This window comes from Stegostoma tigrinum, chromosome 14 (assembly GCF_030684315.1).
Source record: "Stegostoma tigrinum isolate sSteTig4 chromosome 14, sSteTig4.hap1, whole genome shotgun sequence".
NCBI classification, from domain to species: Eukaryota; Metazoa; Chordata; class Chondrichthyes; order Orectolobiformes; family Stegostomatidae; genus Stegostoma; species Stegostoma tigrinum.
The window spans coordinates 38,142,888-38,164,879 of NC_081367.1; the positions used below are offsets into that span (position 1 = coordinate 38,142,888).

The 21,992-nt window shown below is 41.6% G+C and overlaps 1 long non-coding RNA gene across 2 annotated transcripts in view; it reads right to left on the reverse strand.

Moving 5' to 3' along the window:
* Nucleotides 1-21,992, reverse strand: part of LOC125457408 (uncharacterized) — a 107,547-nt gene that overhangs the window by 3,637 nt on the left and 81,918 nt on the right. Inside the window, exon 3 of one of the 2 annotated variants that reach the window (XR_009446663.1) lies at nt 3,997-4,087. The exons of the other annotated variant lie outside the window; for it this stretch is intronic. This is a non-coding gene — a long non-coding RNA (uncharacterized LOC125457408). Of the gene's footprint in view, nt 1-3,996; nt 4,088-21,992 lie in introns of those variants that run through there. 2 annotated transcript variants of the gene reach the window in all.

A 21,992-nucleotide genomic window follows, 5' to 3' on the forward strand; every position in this document is an offset into this window, starting at 1 on the left:
AGCATCATCGATTCTCCACAAATGACCTAGAATCTAATCTACAGTTTTATAACTTTGACCTTTTGTTTGGGCTTCTCATTTCTAATCTGTCTCTATGTGTGTTGGGTTGTTACTTGTGTTTACTAGCAAAAAAACTCACTTTTTGTTAACTCAAGAAAGCCTGGTTAAATCTGACATCTTTCAAAACATACATATGTTTAGCCTCGGAGAAAATTAACCACAAGGGAGAGGATCCTTTCTAAATTCACCTTACTGCAACCAACTGAAGGAGCAGGTCATGAAAGAAAGGGAGCTACTTTATCCCTGCACACTCAGGAACTTGACAAATTGAGGTATCCTGTCTGGAACAGAAATAAATTAGGGAACCTTCCCATGGTCCATCATACGAAAGTGGAGCTTCATGGGTGTAATTTTAACTGGCAGAAGAAATGAAAGATTTAGACTATGTAAAATGCTACTTTGATACCATTTTTAAAATTATAAACAAAAATGCCAAAGGATTTTTTGAATTTACAATGCTATGGTATGGAATTGGCTGCGTTTGATTCTAGCACATCCTAGGCAGAATTAGGGAAAGTTAGTTTTCAGGATCTAAAAGTTCTGCCTTTCAAATGTATGCATTTTTTAAAATCCATTTGTGGGATGTGGGTGTTGCTGGCTGCCCAGCATTTCTTGCCCATCCCCAGTTGCCCTTGAGAAGGTGGTGGTGAGCTGCCTTCTTGAACTGCTGCAGTCCGCCTGCTGTAGGTTGACCCACAATGCAGTGTGGAAGGGAATTCCAGGATTTTGACCCAGTGACAATGAAAAACTGGTGATATATTTCCAAGTCAGGATGGTGAGTGGCTTGGAGGGGAACTTGGACACGGTGGTGTTCCCATACATCTGATGCCCTTGTACTTTGAAATGGAAGCGGTCGTGGGTTTGGAAGATGCTGTCTGAGGATTTTTGGTGAATTTCTGCAGTGCATCTTGTAGATAGTACACACTGCTGCTACTGAGCGTCGGTGGTGGAGAGAGTGAATACTTGTGGATGTAGTGCTAATCAAGCGGGCTGCTTTGTCCTGTATAGTGTCAAACTTTTGAGTGTTGTTGGGGAGCATTCCATCACACTCCTGGCTTGTGCCTTGTAGACATTGGACAGGCTTTGAGGAGTCAAGAGGTGAGATATTTGCCACAGTATTCCTAGCTTCTGGCCTGCTCTTGTAGCCACTCTGTTAATGTAGTGAGTCCAGTTGAGTCTCTGATCAATGAAAACCCCCAGGATGTGGATTCTGGGGGATTCAGTGATGGTAACACCATTGAATGTCAAGAGATGGTGGTTAGATTGTCTCTTATTGATGATGGTCATAGCCTGGCATTTGTGTGGAATGAATGTCACTTGCTACTTAGAACATAGAACAGTACAGCACAGAACAGGCCCTTCAGCCCACAATGTTGTGCCGACTTATCAGCCCAAGCCTGAATATTGTCCAGATCTTGTTGCATTTGAACATGGACTGCTTCAGTATCTGAGGAGTCACGAATGGTGCTGAACATTGTGCAATCATCGGTGAATATCCCCACTTCTGACCTTATGATGGAAGGAAGATAATTGATGAAGCAGCTGAAGATGGTTGGGCCTAGGACATTACACTGGGGAACTCCTGCAGAGATGCCCTGGAGCTGAGATGAATGACCTCCAACAACCACAGCCATTTTCCGATGCATTAGATATGACTCCAACCACTGGAGAGTTTGCCCCCCGATACCCATTAATTCCAGTTTTGCTCGGGCTCCTTGATACCACACTCGGTCAAATACAGCCTTGATATCAACAGCTGCCACTCTCACCTCACCTCTGGAATTCATCTCTTTTGTCTATGTTTGAACCAAGGCTGTAATGAGATCAGGAGCTGAGCAGCCCTGGTGGAACCCAAACTGGGCATCACTGAGCAGGTTATTGCTGAGCAGGAGCTGCTTGATAGCACTGTTGATGACATCTTCCATCACTTTACTGATGATTAAGAGTAGGCTGATGGGGCAGTAATTGGCTGGTTAGATTTATCCTACTTTTTGTGTACAGGACATACCTGGGCAATTTTCTACATTGTTGAGTCGATACCAGTGCTGTAACTGGACTGGAACAGCTTGGCTATATGAGCAGCAAGTTCTGCAGCACAAGTCTTCAGTACTATTGCCAGAATGTTGTCAGGGTCCATAGCCTTTGTATTATGCAGTTACTCCAACCATTTCTTGACATCACATGGAGTGAATCAAATTGGCTGAAGCCTGGTATCTGTAATGATGGGGACCACTGAAGGAGGTCAAGATAGATTGTCGACTCGGCCCTCCTGGCTGAAGATTTTTGTGAATGCTTCAGCCTTATCTTTTGCACTGATGTGTGGGGTCTTCCATCATTGAGGATGGGGATATTTGTGGAGCCTCCTCCTCCAGTGAGTTGTTTAATTATCCACCATCATTCATGTGGCAGGGCTGCAGAGCTTCAATCTGATCTGTTGGTTGTGGGATCACTTAGCCCTGTCTATCACAAGCTGTTTTCACTGTATGGTGTGCAAGTAGCCCTGTTTGGTGGCTTCACCACGTTGATACCTCATCTTCAGTTATGCCTCATGCTGCTCCGAGAATGCCCTCCAGCACTGTCAATTGAAATAGGATCGATCCCTTGGCTTGATGGTAATGGTTGTGTGGGGGATATGCCGGGTTATGAGGTTACAGATTGTGCTAGAGTACAATTCTGCTGCTGTTGATGGCCCACGGTGCCTCATGGATGCCCAGTCTTGAGTTGCTGGTTAAGTGTGAAGTCTGACCCATTGAGCATGGTGACAGTGCCGCACAACACGATGGAAGTTATTCTCAATGTGAAGGTGGGACTTCGTCTCCACAAGGACTGTTCAAAGGTCACTCTTACCAATGCTGTCATAGACACATGCGACTGAAGCAGGCAGATTGGTAAGGATGAGGTCAAGTATGTTTTTCCCTCTTATTGGTTCCCTCACCACCCGCCACAGAACCAGTCTAGCAGCTGTGTCCTGTAGGATCTGACCAGCTCAATCAGTAGCACTGCTGCTGAGCCACTCTTGATGGCGGACTTTGAAATCCCCCCACCTAGAGTACTTCTTGTGCCCTTGCCATCCTCAGTGCCTCCTCCAAGGGTTGTTCAACATTGAGGTGTACTGATTCATCAGCTGAGGGAAGATGGCATGTGGTAATCAGTATGAGGTTTCTTTGCCCATGTTTAATCTGAAGCCATGACACTGCATGGGCCCCAGAGTCAGTGTTGAAGACTACTAGAGCAACACCCTCCCGACTGTATATCACCGTGCCGCCACCTCTGCTGGGTCTGTCCTGCTAGTGGGATGGTGATGGTGGTGTACAGGACATTATCAGTAAGGTATTATTCAGTGAGTATGACTGTGCCAGGCTGTTGCTTAACTAGTCTGAGATGCAGCTCTCCCAATTTTGGCACTGGCACACCCCCCCAACCCCCCGGCTGTTAGTGAGGAGGACTTTGCAGAGTCAACAGCACTGTGTCTGTCATTGTCCTTTCCGTTGTCTAGGTTGATGCCAGGTGATCCATCTGGTTTCATTTCTTTCAGACTTTGTAGCGATTGGTATAACTGAGTGGCTTGCTAGGCTATTTCAGAGTCAACCACGTTGCTGTGGGCCTGGAGTCGCATATAGGCCAGACCAGATAATAATGGCAGATTTCCTTCCCAGATGGACATTAGTGAACCAGATAGGTTTTCCTGACAATTGGCAATGATTTCATGGTGATGAGTAGATTCTTAATTTCAGATGTTTTTCTTGATTATGGAATTCAAATTTCACCATGGGCTGTAGTGGGATTCGAACCCAGATCGCTGGAACATTACTTGTACTTCTGGATCAATTGTTGAGCAATAATACCACTAGGCCATTGTCTACCGCTGATTATATGCAGATTCACTACCTGCGGATGCATAGACTCATGAGAAACGCTCCCTCTAAGCTGTGCAGTTGAGGGCTGACATTCCTTGTATGGCGATTGATGTTGATTGCAGCATTGGTGAATAGTTCTGGAAGATGTCTTCATGCACGGGCCTTGTAGCCTGTAAGAAATTTAGAGAAAACACTGCTCATGAAGTCAGCCTCAGATTTTATTTTATTTTCCCTAACTGACAGATCCCAATCAGTCACACAATCCTTCGTGACAGGTCGGGAATTTCTAGGAAAGTGCTACGTCCACTTTTGGGTTATCTGAGGAGGTTTGTGCCCCTATCCCCTGAAGCTAACAAGGATTTAGCATAGTTAAAAGCTTTACTCAGATACTTAGGATTGGAAATTCCTTGAAAGCTGGAAAATCTGTAATTATAAAAGTGGTGACCAAGGTTTATGGGTGACAGCTGAGGGTGGTGAAATGGATGAAGTTGTTGTTGACAGATTAAAATCAGATAGGTGTACAAATAGTGCTCCTATAACACGATAGTTGCGTTCTTGTGAAACGTCATGCTATGGAAAATCATGCCATATAACATCACATTATAGGGAAATCACTACACTGTACAGCAGAAAGTTCGAATTATCCAAATAGCACCCACTATTCATCAATCATGTTGCAGCCAATTTGTGTTAACAAACACGTATATAGCAGAAATACCTGTGAACTGGAATATTAAGGAAAAGAAAAAGAAAGACAAACAGAGAGAGAAGAGAGAAGGGAGAAAGAGAGAAAGAAAGAGAAAGGAATAGGAAAGCGAGACAAGAGCAAGGGGAGAAAAGTGACATTTTCAGTAAAAAATGGCAGGGCGAGGAATATGCGTAAAACATCTTAAGCTGAGGAACAGAAATCCTTCGGCGTTCCATGGAAGCACAAATGCTTCAGACTTGGGAGTGGAACCAATCGTTTACTCATTTATTTCCTAAGTTTGAGAAGGTGGTGGTGGTGGAAACTTTATTTATCTCTTTTGAGTGATGGCACAACAGATAAAGTGACCAGTCCAACATTAGTGCTAATTGTTGCAGAGTAAGCTTTCTTGAGTAAGCTTTCAGGGAAACTTTGTGAGGTTACTGCCTCTTGTCTATGGAAAGTATCACTGATTACAAAGCAATAAAACAGGCGACCCTCAGCGTGTTCCAGTTAGCACTGGAGTTGTGCCATAAAAAGTTCCACAACCACCAGGAAATGGCCTGACCAGATTTATCTGGAATTTGAAAGGCTAAGCTGCTTGCTTTTGACCAGTGGGTACAAGCACTTAAAGCCAAAATCACTTATGGAAACCTTTGTGGAAGAATTCTCCTTTCAAAACTTACAAAAATCTCCATCCCCTTTCCATTACAGATGCACCCAGCAGCAGAGACGATTATGAACTGGTTCACAACCCCCCATTCCAGAAGAAGCCCTCACTTAAATATGTCCAACCAACTGGAAAACAAAGAAGTAGGAAGAATGACAAAAAATTGAACACCTGTGAGAGAGAGTGAAAAGATGGGAATCGCCTCAGGACAGAAAGGATGATGCTGAACTGAAAAGCGAGGCCAAGAAGCTTGTTTTAATTGTTGAAGGATAAGGCATATCGGGGCTACAGCGGATAAAAAAGCATTTGGATTCATCAGAGCACATACACACTATGCAGAAAATGAGAATCATTCAGAGAGCATGGCAGATCAGGCTATTGCTCTGACTATAGCTGTGAATCCATGTAAAGGCACTTCTGGAAGCGGGATGATATTGAATGAAGCACTGGAGGGATACTTTCTCATCAGCCTGTCACGACACACCTTTGGAACAGGTTCTATTTCTTCTGAGATTTTGTATCCAACGTAATTGTGGCCAAATTTCACCAGGGTGAGGCAGGCAAGCCTGTACTGATACTAAGCATGCAAAGGTCATGCTCTGGGAAAGGCATGGTGTTTTTGGCAAAATGCTGACAAGACGGACGGATGTATGATGCAAGCTGGTCCACCAGGTATATGTGAAATGTGATCAGAGATAATGGGAACTGCAGATGTTGGAGAATCCAAGATAACAAAGTGTGAAGCTGGATGAACACAGCACGCCAAGCAGCATCTTAGGAGCACAAAGCTGATGTTTCGGGCCTCGACCAGGCCTCGCTCTCTGATGAAGGGTCTAGGCCTGAAACGTCAGCTTTTGTGCTCCTAACATGCTGCTTGGCCTGCTGTGTTCATCCAGTTTCACACTTTGTTATCTTATATGTGGAATGTAACCTTGTAACAGGACCAGTGACTATGGAAGCCATCTCTACTATTCCTGTGGATAAATTGACATGCTGCTCAGTGAATGACTTGGCAGAATCAAAAATCATTTCAATCCTAGAAGTCTCCAAGAAGCCTGTTGAGGTCAGAGAGACTGTACAGCTAGAAGAGAAAGAGCCAGATGTTTTCCCTGACTTTGCTAGACAAGTAGACAGATAGTGCAGGCGAAGACAGCAATGCAAACAGGTGCCCTCTAGTCTGACTGTCTAACTTTGTTCGGAATATGTAAGACACGATGAGGTAATAAACAGAAGTTTATTGGCAGGAGCCCCATAAGCTCTTCCATTGTTAAAAGTACCAGCTTAGACTGTTCACTCCGCAGCTGAGCCAGTCAAAGTGGTATTACATTAAAAATGAGGTGCTAATGAGGAACTTGATGTCCTTAGACTTGCTAACAAGGAATCAACAATGACAGTGGTGGAGCTGAGATACTACAGGGAAATATTGTGCTGAGCTCATTAAATTCCGATGGTTGGACAAACCAGCATGAGATGGTATTCACAGGAGAGAAAATAAAGCTCAGTTTTATGCTCATTCTTGAGCACTTTGAGATATGTTTTGGAAATAGCCAAAACTGACCTAAACTAATTAACCTTTATGCGGCCATTTAAGGCCCAGAATCCAAGTTATCCTTCTAGGGTATGGACAGAACTTAAAGAGATTCTGATGGAATTGAAAAGATAAGATAGACAGAGATTAGGAGAATAAGCATATTAGTGTGCGCATTGTTTTATGTATTGAAATATTTATCACTCTTTGTAGTGAAATAAGAATGGATCACATTCCACTCATCTTGCAGGGGAATGGGCGGTACGGTGGCTCAGTGGTTAGCAAACAGCGCCAGGGACCCGGGTTCAATTCCAGCCTCGGCTGACTGTGTGGAGTTTGCACGTTCTCCCCGTGTTTGTGTAGGTTTCTTCTGGTTGCTCCGGTTTCCTCCACAGTCCAAAGATGTGTAGTTTAGTTGGATCGGCCATGCTAAATTGCCCATAGTGTGCAGGGGTGTGTGGGTTATAGGAGGATGGGTCTGGGTGGGATGCTTCAATGGGCAGTGTGGACTTGTTGGGCCGAAGGGCCTGTTTCCACACTGTAGGTAATCTAATCTAATCTAAAAGTGTATAGACTATGGATCATAATAACGTGGCTGCAGAGGTAAACTTATTGGCTATATGGAGAGAAAGAGAGTGAGACTCTGGAATATCATACCTGATGAGGTGTCAAAAAAGCTTCAAAAGGATGGACTTAACAGGGAGAAAATGCACTAAAACTGCCATGGAACTGTTATCGTCCTGAATTATCTTGAATTGTGAACATGAAGGGAGTAGAGGCAGCAATCTGGTTGAGACAGTGATAATGGGAACTGCAGATGCTGGAGAATCCAAGATAACAAAGTGTGGAGCTGGATGAACACAGCAGGCCAAGCAGCATCTCAGGAGCACAAAAGCTGATGTTTCGGGCCTAGACCCTTCATCAGAGAGATGTCTGATGTCTGAGACATATGATTTATGCTCCGCCTCCTCCTTTAATGAATGCACAGAAACAGGAGTTTAAAGCTGGTTCAGCTTGATCTGGGTGCTAGCAGAACAAGATGTGCAAGCAAGCTGAGCTACTCATGTGTACCGGCTGGGGTTTGAGCGGTAACCCATGTTAACTTGTTAACTCAAGAATACCTGGCTAATCTGGCTTCTTTTTAAACATAAATTTATTTAGTATGGGAGAACGTTTTCCACAGAGAGGGGATTCTTTAGTTTTTAAACTTGTTATGACCAACTGAGGGGTTGGATGAATAAAGAAGGGGAGCTAGTTCACTCTGCTCATTAGGTAGCTTGGTGATTTGGAATATCTTCTGTGGAACTGAAATAAATTGGGATACCTCATCAAGGGTCTGATTGTGAAAAGGTGTCAGTATTCAATTAGGAAACCCTTGACTCTGAACCCATTTTACTCCATAACCAGGCAGATATACAAGACTGGGAAAAATAAGCTGTGAAATGTTGCAGGCCTTAAAAATTTCAGTGTTGCACATTTTCACTAGATGATTCACATTAAAAGCTGTGCTTTCTACATAAAAGACATAGGGTGTGGATGAGTTGCTAGTCATGTGCTGTGACTGTGCAAGCAGCTTTGTAAGTACCACCATACAAAATCACTTATATAATTCTTCCATAGGACTACGAATAGGTATTTTCACAGTGATCCAAGGCCTCGCTATATTTTCACCAATCTGCTTCACAGAAATTCCATGACATCTTACTTGACTGTTGATGACTGGAAGACAAAGGTCAATGTGAATAAGTAATGATGTGCAGTGATTATGTGGGAAGTTATTCAGGACTAGACACTATGTCAGGTGAGGATGACAATCAGGGGAGCTGATCATGTATAGATCAGGTGAGTATTTCTAACCCCATACAGCTGAATATAAGATTTCCCACTGTTTGGGGATGCATATCCAGCTAAAGTGATTTCTGGACACTCTGTTTTGAAGTTACTCACTATCACTGTCTGGTACTGAGGAACCTCGGTCAGTGTGGTATGCCAAGTAGTGGCTGGATTAAGGTGGTATCAGCAGATCTAGCTGTTCCCAAATGGTACTTCGAGGCTTGTATATGTCTGCAAAATGGAAACACCAACTTGAAGTGTGACGTAGAATTTGTTTGATGGCCTGAAATGGCAGATCACACACTGGGGACACAAAACGAGAGAAAATTAGCACAGTAGATTAAAGTGTTTGACGTAATAGTAACAGATTCTTTAGTTCCACTACGAGTCTCTTGGCAACAATTGATATTGATGAAGTGTTGTGTGACAAGGCATCCAATGAACTTTCATTTGGTGATCGATTGATCCTCAATATTAAATTATAAGATTCGGAAAGCAAGCCCCTATTGCAGTAACCCCAGAGGGATGTTCCATTTTATAAGTGGTGATTCTGGGGATACTAGATTCCACGACGATGCTTTTTAGAACCCTTTAGCTTTTTTTCTTAGAATTGGAACTACACTGAAATGTAGGATCATTTGCATTTTGAGGGATGCCCGGGTACTGATGAGGGGAGGACACTGTACGAGCTTTGATCTATTGTCACCCTTTTGGTTGCTATCTAAAATTATTCCTACTTGCTGGCCCATACAAAAATGAAACCTACCTTCTGGTAGATCTGAGAAGGCTATCAACATTTTGTGAACTTTACTGAGGTCTGGCTGCTGATCTGTTTAGTTATCAGCCTGACAGAATCTCAAAAAGTGCCAAGGAAGCATGACGATGTTTTCTCTGTCATTTATAAATAATGTGAAAGTTCCCAACTGTTTCACGCAGGTACTTCTAATCCATTTCAGGGGTTGCTCCAGGGAATTCAACAAAGATCTGACATAATTTCAGCTCTAATTTCTCCCACCTTATGCCTCAGAACTAGGAGCTCATGCATGTTACACTGAGGAATATCAGCCCAACTATACCCAAGAAAGCAGAAAAAGTGTAAGTGTCAAGTCGTTAAAGTAAGGGAACACATCATTAGCATTGACAGTGTACACAGATTTGCATTTGTTGTCCAAATGCATGTGGGAAAGGTCCCGAATCAGTTTTTTGAATTTCAGGTTATTGTACAGTATAAACAATTGATGCAAGATGATCATCATCTAAATACAGGTATTTTAACAGAAATGTTGGGATCAGGCTAAATTGTGGAGTAAGAATACAGCAATATGGATGACATGGTGGCTCAGTGGTTAGCACTGCTGCCTCACAGCCCGGGGTAACAAAGTGTGGAGCTGGATGAATCAATGTGGATTTCACCAGCTTCAAAATCTCCCCTCCCCCCACTGCATCCCAAAACCAGCCCAGCTCATCTCCACCTGCCTAACCTGTTCTTCCTCTCACCTATCCCCTCCTCCTACCTCAAGCTGTACCTCCATTTCCTACCTACTAACCTCATCCTGCCCCCTTGACCTGTCCATCCTCCCCGGGCCGACCTATCCCCTCCCTGCCTACCCGCACCACCCCCCTACCCCCCCATACTCTCCTCTCCACCTATCTTCTCCTCTATCCATCTTCGGTCCGCCTCCCCTACTCTCCCTATTTACTTCAGGATCCTCTCCCCATCCCCCTTTTCTGATGAAGGGTCTAAGCCCGAAACGTCAGTTTTTGTGCTCCTAAGATGCTGCTTGGCCTGTTGTGTTCATCCAGCACAACACTTTGTTATCTCGGATTCTCCAGCATCTGCAGTTCCCATTATCTCTGATCACAGCCCTGGGGACCTGGGTTCGATTCCGCCCTCAGGTTACTGTTTGTGTGGAGTTTGCACATTCTCTAGCCATCTGTGTGGGCTTCCTCTGGATGCCCTGGTTTCCTCCCACAGTCCAAAGATATGCAGGTTCGGTGGATTGGTAATGCTAAATTGTCTGTTGTGTCCAGAGGTAATTAAATTGGGTGGATTAGACATAGAAAGTGCTGGGTTACAGAGAAAGGGCAGGGGAATATGCCTGTGTGGGATGCTGTTTGGAGGTGCAGTGTGGACTTGTTGGGCCAAATGGCCTGTTTCCACACTGTAGGGATTCTATAATATTCAGGAATAACGTGGAAGAAATTAAAAGTTGCACTGAATGTCTTTCCATTCAGAAGATTGGCTTGTCGTTATGTCTACAGTTATTTGTCAACATGATTTCTTTGGCTATGTGATAATGTAGTAAGTGTGGTGAGGTCAGCTTAGTGGACTTCATAGGATATGAGTTCCCTGATTGGGCAATTAATTTGGTCCGATCAAGGAGTCCTGGCTGACAGAAATAACCAGGAGTGTCGGAGGTTCTGTTTGCACTTAGAGCTAGCTCTGAGGGAGTTGGATCAGTGTCAAGGACTTCCCACATGTAAATAAAGGGTGACTTGGTGATGGGATTCCAGCCTCCGTGGAATTATTTCAGTCAACAATACATTGAAATAAGATTTAAATCTTTGAGGCAAAGATTGACAATTTGAGCAAAATCCATATAGGTTAAAACTAGAGTTTAGCAGTAGTGATTAGAAATATATTTTGATTGAAGAATCATTGATACTCCACTTATTTGTACTGAATTGGAGTAGGGGCCCTGAGCAAGAGCTCTTCCGTTCCGATCACATTTACTTATTTGTTTCTCACATCAGTCTTTTTTTGTTTAAAGTTTTTGTTTAACTTTTTTTTCTCTATTTTCCTTCTGGAGGGAAATTGGTTGTGAAGGTGCCGGTGGTGACAGCAGTGGCTGGGAGCCCAGAGCAGGGACTTTGCTGGTTGGCCACGAGGTAGTTGTTATCTCCTGACAGAACTCTGGCATTTTGCGGCATTGAGGAAGTTGCTGGGGGCCCAGAATGGCACCAGAGTGTGACTCTGGTGACCTGAGTCAAGGCGACTGGTAACCCCGAACATCGGTTGGTGGCAGGATGGTGGCAGCAAGGCTCAGGGATCAAGAGATCGAGCCCAGTATACGGGTGAGATTGAGCCCTCAAGGGAAAAGCCCAGCATGGAGTGACTACAGATCCATGGTCAAAGAAGGGCTACAATTTGGAAGTTTTAATTTTATTTCTTTTTTACTACTTTATACTGAGAAGAACTGTAATGTTGAACTTATAATACTATTTCTTTATTTTTCTACTTTTTTACACAAGATTTTGTAGCGAGGCACGTTATATCTAAGATTGCGGCCTGAATGGTGACATTATATACTGTTAACTGTACTCCTATATCCCAGTACTTGAATACGCATGACAATAAAATATCATTATAATTATAATTCTAATTCCAAATCTAATTCTAATTCTAATTATATTACCTTCATTATTTCTGAACCATGACAACATAAGTGCCATTGATTTTCTTTATTAACAAAAAGATTCCCAGATCAATGCTCTTTGATAGACTGGATCAATAGAATGGAAATTAGGACTTCAAATATTTGATGACATTTTTTATAATGTGTAATACAAATGTGAAAACACAGGTATATTGTGTTGTATATTTAATCGATTTTAAAAAGCTTAACTGTAGAGAAGATGACGGTTGCCAGCCATTTTGAAAACTCTGACCTGTAAATTCCAAATATTTATCCTGGCTTTTCAAAAAAGCTTTGTTTTAAGGGTAAAATACAGATGATATCATTTTGATGCCATTACTGGATGCATACTTAATAAGTTACAAATACCCTTTTGCACCATAGATTGGCTGATGGGTTTCTTGCTGTTGTTACATCCCACAGGTGATTAATCAAAAACTTGGTTAGCCTTTGATTTTGACTTGAATCCTTGCAAAAATCTTTCTTCGGATTAAAACAAAGTGACAAGGAGAATTAAGATAGTAGGTGGTTCACAGTGGCAGTTGACCTGTAGGGAGTTTCTATCTTCCCTAATGTTTGGAATTTGACCCATTAAATTACTTCTGTAGCTTCTGTCAGTGTGACTCATCAATTATAAAATTTTGGTTTGCAACTAATTTTTAAAGCTACGATGTCTGTATAGTACATTTTTCAATGATCTGAATTAAAATATCACTTTGTAAATGAGAGATCTTCTAAAATATTCAGTCCTGGCATTTTCTATTTGAGAGTCAAATGTATTTTAGCAGATCCCCTTTCCTCCTTCTTCCTTTAATGGTGCAAGCATTTAGGCTGTGAATTAGAATTGGTTGTTCTCATTGCACCTGAAAGCAAAAATCATGAAATCTTTTCATATTTAGGCTTCTTTTGAAATTATTTCCATGCAAAGGTGTTACTTTGAATCCTGTTTGTCCTCAGTCCGTCACTATCTTAAATAGATGTCAACATTCCTGTTGGCTGCAGCCCAAAACTGTGAACCTGTTATCAGAACTGTCATCATGCACACATACTTATTAGATGGCAATAGATCTTTGATACTTTTGCATGTATCACACTTAGTAAAACACAGCCACTTCTCTCATAGAATTGTGGTGCATATGTGACTCCTTAAATTTTATCTTAAACTATTTCACTAAACTTTGCACTGTTCTAAATCCTTTGTTGTTAATTCCAACTATATTTTCCTTTGAAATCTTTGTTATGGGAGGCTTTTTTGCATTACACTGCTAATCTTGAACCAGCTGTCTCTTGCTCCTTGATGACTTACAGTTGCTTCTCTAATGAGGAGACTTGAGATAATGGCTGGCTGCCAGCTTTGGAGCTGCAGAGCACAGACTGAAAAAAGCACTCATTCAGCAGAGACATTTGGTTTTATTCATCCTAACCAGGACAGCAAGTCAGGATGTGCTGACGGACACAGACAATCAGAGGGAAACAAAATTCACCTTTCTTTCAATAAAATCATGTATTTTTGAACATTGATTGGGAACACTTCTGATGAAAGTCTTTTTCAAGTGGGCCTCAATTTATTATGTTTTTAAAATCTTTCACATCTATTTAGTGTACAAAACTTTGTTAATCGTACACATGTCAATGTTAATGCAAATTATATTTGTCAATTTGGATCAATAGTAAATCTAGGTGTGGTTTACCTCTGAGACCTTTATTTTGCAACTGAGATACATTTAAAAGATGTATAAATAAATAATAAAGCCATCTTTGGCTCTTAATGGTCCTAATGTAAATGAAGAGCTTTTCGGCAATCTCAATAAATATGGTTTCACGGTGAAATCTGGCCATATTTCAATGTTAATTAGCTTTAATTGGGCAATTGCTCTCAAGGAGACCAAAAGAACAGCTGATTGAGGCATTGAAAATATGTGAACATTTATAGTCATTTAGCATTGGCAGCAAGATGATAGCACTATACTAACTTGTTGCCAAATTTTTCTTCTTTTGTGGTGCTGCAAGTGGTGAAGTAGACAAGAGGGACAGGAGGCTGTTCTAATTCTGACATATTTTTGCTAGATTTTTCATCTATGTTTTATACCTTACCTGTTTTATTTTGTCTGGTATTCTCTGAAACAACCTGCTGATTCACAATGTTCCCATTTTGCACCATTACCACAAACCACTGAATTTGTGGGGTACAATTTCAAGAACGGCAGTAGTTCTCTAGTAACTCATTCTACCACTCGTGACCCTAGACCCATAACTATTCTTCACATGGGATGCTATTTTGTTATTTTACTGATTCGTAAAGTGCTGGAAAATAATTGCTATATATATCCTAGGGTAGCATATTCACTGGCATACGAAAGTCATGCACTGAGTAACAATGCATCAGTCTATTCAGTCAAAAAACCACATGGAGAGCAGAAAGAAGAACACACAATAAGGCTCCTGTATTTTGAATCTAATTATTTCTGACTTATAGAAACCAGAAGAGATAGCATGCTGGCAACAGTTGTCTGTGACCAAAAACGCAAACATTTTTTAAAAACTTAGATTGAAAAATCAACCAAAATAAGTGGTAAGAGGAGGGAGAAAAGTGAAGTGGCTGCCGCAGGAATGACCTCGTTGCTCTAGCTCATCATTTATTGGGAGCTTAATAATGTCATACAGGCATTTGAGAAGTGGAAACAAAAGTGCAGACAATCTTCCAGTAGCTTTCTGAAAGGCATCAGCGAAGAGGAAAGGTTGAGCTAATTTTTTCTTTTGTGTGGGCAGACAGAAAATGGTTGCATTTGTTTAATAGCTGGGAGCTGAATAAAGATGATAGCAGAAACATACAGGGAAAATATTGAAAAGTTCAGCTCAGATTTCCAAGCAGAATCAAATCGTTGGACCAAGAGATATAAATGTCATAGCCTAAGGCAGATGTCAGGCGAATCTGTTGAAAATTTCATTAAAAAAACTGAAAAATGCAGCCAGAAAATGTAAATTCAAGGGCATGGATGAAGGTTGACATGTTCAGCTCACCTGGGGCTTTGAACACCCCAAAGTATGAAAAGTATTGTTGTTGTTGTGTGTGAAAAGTTTTGATTGGAAAGAATAAACCGAATATAGCAGGCTGTATACACACACTGTCAGAGCACACAAAGCCATGACTAGGTAGGTGAAGATCCTAGCTACCCAAATGATTAGCCTTCAGATTACACAGAAATAAGACCAGGAGTAGGCCATTTGACCACTTGAAGTTGCTCTATCACCCAACTGGATTTTGGATGATCATCTACCTCAACATTATTTTTCCATCCAAGCCCTCTATTTCTTGACCTTTAATATTTAGCCATCTATTGAGCTCTGGAATATATTCAGGTAACTGAGCTTGCACAAACATCTTGGGCAGAGATTCCAAAGATTCATCTTCCTCTGTGATTAAATACCTCCCCAACTCAGACCTAAATGGCCTCCTATTTTATTCAGAGAATCATGCACAGGCAGCACCTCATCAAGACTGCAGAAAAAGTTAAAAACTATAAGAAACTCCTCAGTGCACAGTTTGGTACCTCATGGAGAACACAGGGCAAGACCCAAAGGACCCCTATTCTTGCCATCACATTTTCACATGCCCCAGTGTGATACAAGTATGCCTACTTCAACTTTAATGGCATGTACCTCAACTGAACAATGCTAATCATCGTAGGTACACTTCCACCAAAGTCCCCTTCTTCTTCACCTTCACATCTCTCTCCTATTATCAGGATTGTAATTGCAATAGCCACCTATTCCAACCCAAATAGACCTGTTCTTATTCAATGATCTCCTCAACTCAGTAGCAGTACACCTTCCTTCACATGTCCCTGTTTGACTGAACACACAATCTAAGGGAATAACAGCTGAGGATCAATGGCTGAAAGTTAGGCAAGAGAAAGATTACGAGAATTTACTGTGTGCTGTAGACCCTTGCTGAATTATCTGGATTTGATCTCCCATGGTGACAAGGATTCCTTGTAAACTGTGCCTGATCTGGTAAAGGCCTTTGTGCACCAACTCAACATCAGTTACATCATCAAGATCATCTAGACTGCGCCTGTGGTAAAGTTGGAGCAATAACTCGCTATGTTTCGATGTGTTTATTGACCAAACATGAAGATGAGCTCAAAGACTATCATCTAGGCATTGAAAAGGTTATTGCTTGACTCTGCAAATGCATAATTAACAAATTAATAAATATAGAGTACAAACAATGATTTTTTTTGTGTAAGTCATTACTTTCAGGAAAACCTTTATGTGAAGACTTCTGTATCAGCCTATTCAGACCATGAGCTGCATGGCAAACACAAAGGTTTACATTAAATGAACTTCCAGCAATTTGAGTTTAAAGTCTGATTATTTCTAAATTATGGGGACCAGAAGACATACCATGTAACACTTTGACACTGAGTGCCAGTAGACGATTTGATGATTTAGCACTCTATACGGATAATTGACCTTTATGACTATGAACGTCTTTGCATCTTTAGTTGGGATCAAGTAGAAAAACAGCTCCGTAGATGCTTGTTCTATTTAGCTCTGGGTACCAACTCCAGCTCTACCATAAATGCCACCAAGGTGAAAATAATTAGCTCCAGCCAGATTAAATATTGAACTTTTGATGTCCTGCCCTGTACTATCTAATACTTCAATATGTCTTTACTCATGTGGCCAGTGAAGACCCCTATTACGTTTCCTGTTTACAGGTGAAGTTAAAAGTGATGGATATTGCTATAAAGCAACACGTTCTCAGCAATAACTTGCTCAGTGAAGCCCAGTTTGAGTTCTGCCAGGACCACTTAGCTCCTGACATCATTACAGCCCTGGTTCAAACATTGATAAAAGAGCTGAATTCCACAGGTGAGGTGAGAGTGACAGCCCTTGACATGAAGGCCGCATTTGACCAAGTGTGACATCCTGGAACTCCCTCCCTAATGTACTTTAGGGAGCCCATAGAAGTGGGCAGTGTTCGTGCCTTCTGGTTTCATTCTCACGTAATCTATCTTGACTTTTTTGAGTTTATCTAACATTTTTCTCTCTGATGTGTTCAGGGTGTCCCATTCGTTCCAATGGCTTAGTGTGGAGATTATAGTATGTTGGATGGCTTGTTGTGTTTTGCCTGTGAGTCTTTTAATGTAGTTTCCAGGGTTCCCATGAATTCTGGAACGAAAACAAAGTTGCTGGAAAAGTGCAGCAGGTCTGGCAGCATCTGTGGAGGAGAAAACAGAGCTATTGTTTCGGGTCTGGTGACCCTTCCTCAGAACAGGCGAATGAATTCTCCCACAAATTCTGTTCTGTTCGCATCTTTGTGGTTATAGTTCAGTCTACAAATTAGGACAGCTTTCTCAGTTTCTGTGAGTTTTCTGCTGGATAGGTTGCTTATCCACGTCAAACATTAAAAAAATTCAAGTAAAAAAAATTATAATCCTACCAGTGAACAAATGGTGCATGATAGTCATTATGAACAAACTAGACTACCTTGAGAAAGCACGGGCACTGCTTGCAGATACAAACACTTACCAACAGGTGGCGATAAACCCAACACTGCAGCTTGGAAATAGGATCACCCAAACACTGCAGAGGCTAAAGGATGCAGGACAGATAACCAAGATGTACTACATGACTTTGAAAACGGAAGGCACAAACACCCCCTGTTTCTATGGGCTCCCTAAAGTACACAAACCAGACATCCCCCTCAGGCCCCCTCAGTTTTTTTCTGATGAAGGTCTAGGCCTGAAACCTCAGCTTTTGTCACTCTCACCTCACCTGTGGAATTCAGCTCTTTTGTCTATGTTCGAACCAGGGCTATAGTGAGGTGCTGCTTGGCCTGCTGTGTTCATCCAGCTCCACACTTTGTTATCTCGGATTCTCCAGCATCTGCAGTTCCTATTATCTCTCATACAGTTTTATCCTCCTTAGACCTATGTTTCCCTCCCAGATACATCTTTGCACAAACTGGCCAAGGATGTACAACAGAAACAGAAACATCTAGTCGACAGATCACTCCACTGCATCCATTCAACCCAATAATTCCTCAATGCCCTCAAGAACATAAAAATCAGCAATGACAAGATTATGGCATCCTTTAAAGTCACAGCATTATTCTTGTCAATTGGCACCCCACTAACCAAAGAAACACTAGCTATGTTACTAGACGAAGCAGGAATGCTACTGGCAGCTCCATCAGCAATGACAACAAACTCAAACTACTAGACTTGTACCTTACCGCACACTTTGTCTTTAATGGTCAAGTATACAAACAGATGAATAGCACACCCATGGGGCCACCCATCTCAGGACCCATCACAGAAGCAGCCATGCGAAGACTAGAACACACCACCGCCCCCCTCATTCAACTTAAATGGTGGATCCGGTATGTGGACAACACAGTTGTCATCATTAAACGCACCAAACACAGCACTTCATCAATATAGTATTTGTCAGGATTATATTCACAAGAGAAGAATAAAACAACAATCAGCTTCCATTTCTGGATGTCAGAGTTGAACGTATGACCAATGGGGACTTCCAAACCTTGGTACATGGGAAAGCAACCTACACTGACCAAATCCTCAACTTCCACAGCAACCACCCCAACATCTATAGACAAAGCTGTGTTAGGACACTATTTTAATAAGCTATCACTCACTGCAACACCCCAGAGCTATGCAGGAAAGAGGAAGAGCACCTATACTAAATCTTCGCTATGAATGGATATCCCCTCAACATCATCTGCAGGTGCTGACTAAATAGACTACGTCAAAAGGACACAATATGCCCTAACACACTGGTCACACTGCCCTACATCAAGAACATATCAGAACTGACAATGAGATACCTACTTCCACTTGGAATCATGGTAGCACACATACTACGACGAACACTCTCAAGGATTAAAGACCCCATACCCACGACATGCAGAACCAACATAGTTTACAAAATGGCATGCAATGACTGCCACAAACATTACATTGGACAGACAGGAAGGAAACTAATCATCAGAATACACAAACATTGGTCAGCAGCAAAACAACATGACAAACTTTCCCTAATATCAGTACACTCAGACAATGAAGACCATCGGGTTAACTGGACAACGTAACCATAGTAGCCTAAGCTAAACATAGACATGCACGGGAATTCCCAGAGGCATGATTCTCAACCCATTATGCAATCAACAAACATGTTGACTTCGAACCCATATACAAACCCAGACAGAACAGAACAATACTGAACTGTTCCAGGAACAGTGCATTGTAAGATGGTGCTTGAACTCGATATAAAAGATGGGGTAAATAGTGCATTCGGTGTGATTGGTAAGATGCAGTCAGAAGACTGGCTTTGTGTGCAGTGAAAAACCCTCCAGAAACTCGATGCAGCTCACTCTTAGCCAGAAGGAGTAAGATTCAGCCCATTAATTAGAATTTGAGCAACTGAATAAAATGGAATTTTGTTTAACAACTTTTTTCAAAGTAATGTCAAAAGCAGTTTGCTGAGGGAACCATAATAACATAATGCCTCTTTTGTGCAGGTGATCCATATTATGAGCCAATGAAATGGTCCTGGCTTTTAGTTGGCTTGTGATCCAGGAAAAATTGGATGGTCAAGGACACACAATTTGTCTTTTTGGGGCACTTGCTGCCAATAACTCATTATCAATATAAATGTGCTGTACCAGAGAAAAATTATTGCAGTAATTTACTTTGTTCGTGCTGTTGGCAGGGAGCATTTCTTGCCAAGAGCACATAATGAAAAACATACACAGCACATGTCCAGATATCTGATGAATGCTGACAGTGAATGAAGCTCCTGACGAAGAGCTCAAACTCAAAGCATTACTCTCTAAGATTAGATGAAAACAGAATGTGTTATTTGGGTGAAATACCTGTTGTCTCTGAATGACTGGACGGTTCTTAACACATATTTAATCTGTGAATTATGAGAGGCTTCCAATTTTTTAAAACAAAACTGAAACCGGTCACTCACAGCAGGAGATTCATGGTGTCTACTCTGACTCTCTGAGCACTTTTGCTCATTATTCTCCTGCTTTTGCCCATAACCTTGCACAGTTTTGCTCATTATTCTCCTGCTTTTCCCCGTAACCTTGCACAGTTTTGCTCATTATTCTCCTGCTTTTCCCTGTAACCTTGCACAGTTTTGCTCATTATTCTCCTGCTTTTCCCCGTAACCTTGCACAGTTTTGCTCATTATTCTCCTGCTTTTCCCTGTAACCTTGCACAGTTTTGCTCATTATTCTCCTGCTTTTCCCTGTAACCTTGCACAGTTTTGCTCGTTATTCTCCTGCTTTTCCCTGTAACCTTGCACAGTTTTGCTCATTATTCTCCTGCTTTTCCCCGTAACCTTGCACAATTTTGCTCATTATTCTCCTGCTTTTCCCCGTAACCTTGCACATTTTTCCTTATTATTCTCCTGCTTTACCCAGAACTATTTTTTCTTTTAAATAAGCATCTAACACCCTCTTGAATACCTCAGTGAAACCTGTCGCCAACACACTTGCAAACATTGTACTCTTAATGACTTGATTGAAAAGGTTTCTTTCTCACCTCATATTTGCATCTTTTGCAGAACACCTTAAATCTGTGTGTCTGGTTTTTGATCTCTTTACACACAGGATGAGTTTCCTCCTATCTACTTGGTATAGACCCCTCCAAGATTTTGAAATCTTCACTGAAACCTCTTCTCAGCCACTCCTCTCCAAGGAATACAGTCCCAACCTCTCCAACCTTTAATCGCTCATCCGTGGATCCATTCTAAAAAAAAACTCTCCTGCACTTTCTCTAATATATTTACATCTTTCCTAAAATGCAGCATCTAGAACAGTACATAATGTTTCAACTAAGTTCTAACCAATCTCCTCTATAGATTCAGCAAACCTCCCTGCTGTTGGACTCTATGTTCCTATTAATTAAGCCGAAAATCCTGTATGCGTCATTAACAGCTCTCTCTAGGTGTCTGTTCCCCTTTCAGACTTAAGTAGATGTATATCCAGGTCTCTTTGCTCTCTGCACACTCATGAATATAATCTCATTTATTGTGTACTGCCTCTTTGAATTCTTTATACCAAAATATATGACCTCACAGTTCTTCACATTGAACTTCATCTGCCGTCTATCTGTTCATTTCTTGAGCATGAAAATGTCCTTTTGAAATTATACACTGTCGTCCTTGGAGTTTTTAATTCCCCAAAATTTTGTGTCGTTTATAAATATCTTTGAAATTGTGCCTGCAAGATTGAGATCATAACAGAATGCCAAGGATCTTAGTAGTGGCCCCAGAGGACTGCATGACAAAGCTTTTCCCAGCCTGAAAAATAACTTTTCACTACAAATCTGCTCCCTACCACAGAGCCAACTTTGCATCACTTCTGCTACTGTCCCTTTTATTTCATAGCCTATAACTGTCCTCACAAATGTGTTGTGTAGTGCAGTATCAAATGCTTTTTGGCCCATACACACCACATCTTGCCCTTATTATCCCCCTCTGTTCTCTCTCCAAACCTTCAGCAAGTTAGGTAGACACAACTTTCCCTTAATAACTCCAGGCTGGCACTTCCAAATTACCCCACATATTTTTTCGTGTGGCAATTAACTCTATTCTGAATAATTGTTCTGAGAAATTCCCAACCACTGAAGATAAACTGACTCTTCCATAAGTGCTAGTCTTGTCAGCATTTTTTTGAACAAGGGCGCTATGTTAGCAAATGTCCAGATGTTTTGTTTTTCATTCACTCATAGGGTGTGGGCATTGCTGACTGGGCACGCATTTATTGTCCATCCCCGGTTGCCCTTGAGAAGGTGGTACAAGCTGCTTTCTTGAACCACTGCAATCTATTTGGCTCATTGCCATCAGGGAGGAAGTTCCAGGATTTTGACCTTTTGACACTAAAGGAAAGGCAATGTACTTC